Raw genomic sequence first — 6,705 nt, forward strand, 5'->3', positions numbered from 1 at the left:
AGGCCTCGAAATTGGGATATTTGGGATATTTCGAAAACTGCAGGGAAGTTTGTGCAAAATGTGACTCACTGCCGCTTTCAGTACTTGGCATATGTTGGGTATAAAAATTCGTAATATCAAACTGCGAATACATGTAGAGAGCCAGAATTTGGTTGCAAAATATGGCTCAGGCCTCGAAATTGGGATGTTTGGGATATTTTGAAACCTGGAGGGAGGTTTGGGACAAATATGACCAAACGCCGCTTTCAGCACTTGGCATATATTGGGTATAAAAAGTCATAACTTAAAACTGCGAATACGTGCAGAGAGCCAGAATTTGGATCCAAAATATGGCTCAGGCCTCGAAATTGGGATGTTTGGGATATTTTGAAAACTGCAGAGGAGTTTGTGCAAATCTTACTACTTGCCGCTTTCAGGACTTGGCATATGTTGGGTATAAAAAGTCGTAATTTAAAACAGCGAATACGTGCAGAGAGCCAGAATTTGGCTCCAAAATATTGCTCAGGCCTCGAATTTGGGATGTTTGGGATATTTTGAAAACTGCAGGGGAGTTTGTGCAAAATGTGACTCACTGCCGCTTACGGGACTTGGCATATGTTGGGTATAAAAAGTCGTAATATCAAACTGCGAATACGTGCATAGAGACAGAATTTGGCTCCAAAATATGGCTCAGGCCTCGAAATTGGGATGTTTGGGATATTTTGAAAACTGGAGGGAGGTTTGGGGCAAATGTGACCAAACGCCGCTTTCAGTACTTGGCATATGTTGGGTATAAAAAGTCGTAACTTAAAACTGCGAATACGTGCAGAGAGCCAGAATTTAGCTCCAAAATATGGCTCAGGCCTCAAAATTGGGATATTTGGGATATTTCGAAAACTGCAGGGGAGTTTGTGCAAAATGTGACTCACTGCCGCTTTCAGGACTTGGCATATGTTTGATATAAAAAGTCGTAATATCAAACTGCGAATACTTGCATAGAGCCAGAATTTGGCTCCAAAATATGACTCAGGCCTCGAAATTGGGATGTTTGGGATATTTTGAAAACTGGAGGGAGGTTTGGGACAAATGTGACCAAACGCCGCTTTCAGTACTTGGCATATGTTGGGTATAAAAAGTCGTAACTTACAACTGCGAATACGTGCAGAGAGCCAGAATTTGGCTCCAAAATATGGCTCAGGCCTCGAAATTGGGATATTTGGGATTTTTCGAAAACTGCAAAGGAGTTTGTGCAAAATGTGACTCATTGCGGCTTTCAGGACTTGGCATATGTTGGGTATAAAAAGTCGTAATATCAAACTGCGAATACGTGCATAGAGCCAGAATTTGGCTCCAAAATATGGCTCAGGCCTCGAAATTGGGATGTTTGTGATATTTTGAAAACTGGAGGGATATTTGGGACAAATGTGACCAAACGCCGCTTTCAGCACTTGGCATATGTTGGGTAAAAAAAAGTCCCAATTTCAAACTGCGAATACGAGCAGAGAGCCAAAATTTGGCTCCAAAATATGGCTCAGGCCTCGAAATTGGGATATTTGGGATATTTCGAAAACTGCAGGGGAGTTTGTGCAAAATGTGACTCACTGCCGCTTTCAGGACTTGGCATATGTTGGGTATAAAAAGTCGTAATATAAAACTGCGAATACGTGCATAGAGCCAGAATTTGTCTCCAAAATATGGCTCAGGCCTGGAAATTGGGATGTTTGGGATATTTTGAAAACTGGAGGGAGGTTTGGGACAAATGTGACCAAACGCCGCTTTCAAAACTTGGCATATGTTGGGTATAAAAAGTCGTAACTTAAAACTGCGAATACGTGCAGAGAGCCAGAATTTGGCTCCAAAATATGGCTCAGGCCTCGAAATTGGGATATTAGGGATATTTTGAAAACTGCACGGAGGTTTGGGACATATGTGACCAAACACCACTTTCAGTAGTTGGCATATATTGGGTATAAAAAAGTCGCAATTTCAAACTGCGAATACGTGCAGAGAGCCAGAATTTGGCTCCAAAATATGGCTCAGGCCTCGAAATCGGAATATTTGGGATATTTCGAAAACTGCATGGGAGTTTGTGCAAAATGTGACTCACTGCCGCTTTCAGGACTTGGCATATGTTGGGTATAAAAAGTCGTAATATCAAACTGCGAAAACGTGCATTGAGCCAGAATTTGGCTCCAAAATATGGCTCAGGCTTCGAAATTGGGATGTTTGGGATATTTTGAAAACTGGAGGGAGGTTTGGGACAAATGTGACCAAACGCCGCTTTCAGTATTTGGAATATGTTGGGGATAAAAAGCCGTAATTTCAAACTGCGAATACGTAAAGAGAGCCTGAATTTGGCTCCAAAATATGGCTCAGGCCTCGAAATTGGGATATTAGGGATATTTTGAAAACTGCAGGGAGGTTTGAGACAAATGTGACCAAACGCCGCTTTCAGTAGTTGGCATATGTTGGGTATAAAAAAGTCGCAATTTCAAACTGCGAATACGAGCAGAGAGCCAAAATTTGGCTCCAAAATATGGCTCAGGCCTCGAAATTGGGATATTTGGGATTTTTCGAAAACTGCAAAGGAGTTTGTGCAAAATGTGACTCATTGCGGCTTTCAGGACTTGGCATATGTTGGGTATAAAAAGTCGTAATATCAAACTGCGAATACGTGCATAGAGCCAGAATTTGGCTCCAAAATATGGCTCAGGCCTCGAAATTGGGATGTTTGGGATATTTTGAAAACTGGAGGGAGGTTTGGGACAAATGTGACCAAACGCCGCTTTCAGTACTTGGCATATGTTGGGTATAAAAAGTCGTAATATCAAACTGCGAATACGTACAGAGAGCCTGAATTTGGCTCCAAAATATGGCTCAGGCCTCGAAATTGGGATATTTGGGATATTTTGAAAACTGCAGGGGAGTTTGTGCAAATCTTACTACTTGCCGCTTTCAGGACTTGGCATATGTTGGGTATAAAAAGTCGTAATTTAAAACAGCGAATACGTGCAGAGAGCCAGAATTTGGCTCCAAAATATTGCTCAGGCCTCGAATTTGGGATGTTTGGGATATTTTGAAAACTGCAGGGGAGTTTGTGCAAAATGTGACTCACTGCCGCTTACGGGACTTGGCATATGTTTGGTATAAAAAGTCGTATTATCAAACTGCGAATACTTGCATAGAGCCAGAATTTGGCTCCAAAATATGGCTCAGGCCTCGAAATTGGGATGTTTGGGATATTTTGAAAACTGCAGAGGAGTTTGTGCAAATCTTACTACTTGCCGCTTTCAGGACTTGGCATATGTTGGGTATAAAAAGTCGTAATTTAAAACAGCGAATACGTGCAGAGAGCCAGAATTTGGCTCCAATATATTGCTCAGGCCTCGAATTTGGGATGTTTGGGATATTTTGAAAACTGCAGGGGAGTTTGTGCAAAATGTGACTCACTGCCGCTTACGGGACTTGGCATATGTTGGGTATAAAAAGTCGTAATATCAAACTGCGAATACGTGCATAGAGACAGAATTTGGCTCCAAAATATGGCTCAGGCCTCAAAATTGGGATGTTTGGGATATTTTGAAAACTGGAGGGAGGTTTGGGACAAATGTGACCAAACGCCGCTTTCAGTACTTGGCATATGTTGGGTATAAAAAGTCGTAACTTAATGTGACTCACTGCCGCTTTCAGGCATATGAGTTTGGCATATGTTTGGTATAAAAAGTCGTAATATCAAACTGCGAATACTTGCATAGAGCCAGAATTTGGCTCCAAAATATGACTCAGGCCTCGAAATTGGGATGTTTGGGATATTTTGAAAACTGGAGGGAGGTTTGGGACAAATGTGACCAAACGCCGCTTTCAGTACTTTTCATATGTTGGGTATAAAAAGTCGTAACTTAAAACTGCGAATACGTGCAGAGAGCCAGAATTTGGCTCCAAAATATGGCTCAGGCCTCGAAATTGGGATATTTGGGATTTTTCGAAAACTGCAAAGGAGTTTGTGCAAAATGTGACTCACTGCCGCTTTCAGTACTTGGCATATGTTGGGTATAAAATTCGTAATATGAAACTGCAAATACGTGCAGAGAGCCAGAATTTGGCTCCAAAATATGGCTCAGGCCTCGAAATTGGGATGTTTGGGATATTTTGAAAACTGCAGAGGAGTTTGTGCAAATCTTACTACTTGCCGCTTTCAGGACTTGGCATATGTTGGGTATAAAAAGTCGTAATTTAAAACAGCGAATACGTGCAGAGAGCCAGAATTTGGCTCCAAAATATTGCTCAGGCCTCGAATTTGGGATGTTTGGGATATTTTGAAAACTGCAGGGGAGTTTGTGCAAAATGTGACTCACTGCCGCTTACGGGACTTGGCATATGTTGGGTATAAAAAGTAGTAATATCAAACTGCGAATACGTGCATAGAGACAGAATTTGGCTCCAAAATATGGCTCAGGCCTCGAAATTGGGATGTTTGGGATATTTTGAAAACTGGAGGGAGGTTTGGGGCAAATGTGACCAAACGCCACTTTCAGTACTTGGCATATGTTGGGTATAAAAAGTCGTAACTTAAAACTGCGAATACGTGCAGAGAGCCAGAATTTGGCTCCAAAATATGGCTCAGGCCTCGAAATTGGGATATTTGGGATTTTTCGAAAACTGCAAAGGAGTTTGTGCAAAATGTGACTCAATGCGGCTTTCAGGACTTGGCATATGTTGGGTATAAAAAGTCGTAATATCAAACTGCGAATACCTGCATAGAGCCTGAATTTGGCTCCAAAATATGGCTCAGGCCTCGAAATTGGGATGTTTGGGATATTTTGAAAACTGGAGGGAGGTTTGGGACAAATGTGACCAAACGCCGCTTTCAGTACATAGCATATGTTGGGTATAAAAAGTCGTAACTTCAAACTGCGAATACGTACAGAGAGCCTGAATTTGGCTCCAAAATATGGCTCAGGCCTCGAAATTGGGATATTTGGGATATTTCGAAAACTGCAGGGGAGTTTGTGCAAAATGTGACTCACTGCCACTTTCAGGACTTGGCATATGTTGGGTATAAAAAGTCGTAATATCAAACTGCGAATACATGTAGAGAGCCAGAATTTGGCTCCAAAATATGGCTCAGGCCTCGAAATTGGGATGTTTGTGATATTTTGAAAACTGGAGGGAGATTTGGGACAAATGTGACCAAATGCCGCTTTCAGCACTTGGCATATATTGGGTATAAAAAAGTCGCATTTCAAACTGCAAATACGTGCAGAGAGCCAGAATTTGGCTCCAAAATATGGCTCAGGCCTCGAAATTGGGATGTTTGGGATATTTTGAAAACTGCAGGGGAGTTTGGGACAAATATGACGAAAGGCCCTTTCAGTACTTGGCATATGTTGGATATAAAAAGTCGAAATTTCAAACTGCGAATAGGTGCAGAGAGCCAGAATTTGGCTCCAAAATATGACTCAGGCCTCGAAATTGGGATATTAGGGATATTTTGAAAACTGGCATATGTTGAGTATAAAAAGTTGTAATTTTCAACTGCGAATACGTGCAGAGTGCCAGAATTTGTTTCCAAAATATGGCTCAGGCCTCGAAATTGGGATATTTGGGATATTTTGAAAACTGCAGGGAGGTTTGGGACAAATGTGACCAAACGCTGCTTTCAGTACTTGGCATATGTTGGGTATAAAAAGTCGTAATTTCAAACTGCGAATACGTACAGAGAGCCTGAATTTGGCTCCAAAATATGGCTCAGGCCTCGAAATTGGGATGTTTGGGATATTTTGAAAACTGCAGGGGAGTTTGTGCAAAATGTGAATCACTGCCGCTTTCAGGACTTGGCATATGTTAGGTATAAAAAGTCATAATTTCAAACTGCGAATACATGCAGAGAGCCAGAATTTGGCTCCAAAATATGACTCAGGCCTCGAAATTGGGAAGTTTGGGATATTTTGAAAACTGCAGGGGAGTTTGGGACAAATATGACTAAACGCCGCTTTCAGTACTTGGCATATGATGGGTTTAAAAAGTCGTAACTTAAAACTGCGAATACGTGCAGAGAGCCAGAATTTGGCTCCAAAATATGGCTCAGGCTTCGAAATTGGGCTGTTTGGGATATTTTGAAAACTGGAGGGAGGTTTGGGACAAATGTGACCAAACGCCGCTTTCAGTATTTGGCATATGTTGGGTATAAAAAGTCGTAATTTCAAACTGGGAATACGTATAGAGAGCCTGAATTTGGCTCCAAAATATGGCTCAGGCCTCGAAATTGGGATATTAGGGATATTTTGAAAACTGCAGGGAGGTTTGAGACAAATGTGACCAAACGCCGCTTTCAGTAGTTGGCATATGTTGGGTATAAAAAAGATGCAATTTCAAACTGCGAATACGAGCAGAGAGCCAAAATTTGGCTCCAAAATATGGCTCAGGCCTCGAAATTGGGATATTTGGGATTTTTCGAAAACTGCAAAGGAGTTTGTGCAAAATGTGACTCATTGCGGCTTTCAGGACTTGGCATATGTTGGGTATAAAAAGTCGTAATATCAAACTGCGAATACGTGCATAGAGCCAGAATTTGGCTCCAAAATATGGCTCAGGCCTCGAAATTGGGATATTTGGGATTTTTCGAAAACTGCAAAGGAGTTTGTGCAAAATGTGACTCATTGCGGCTTTCAGGACTTGGCATATGTTGGGTATAAAAAGTCGTAATATCAAACTGCGAATACGTGC

The sequence above is a fragment of the Procambarus clarkii genome, chromosome 1, assembly GCF_040958095.1.
Source record: "Procambarus clarkii isolate CNS0578487 chromosome 1, FALCON_Pclarkii_2.0, whole genome shotgun sequence".
Lineage (NCBI taxonomy): Eukaryota > Metazoa > Arthropoda > Malacostraca > Decapoda > Cambaridae > Procambarus > Procambarus clarkii.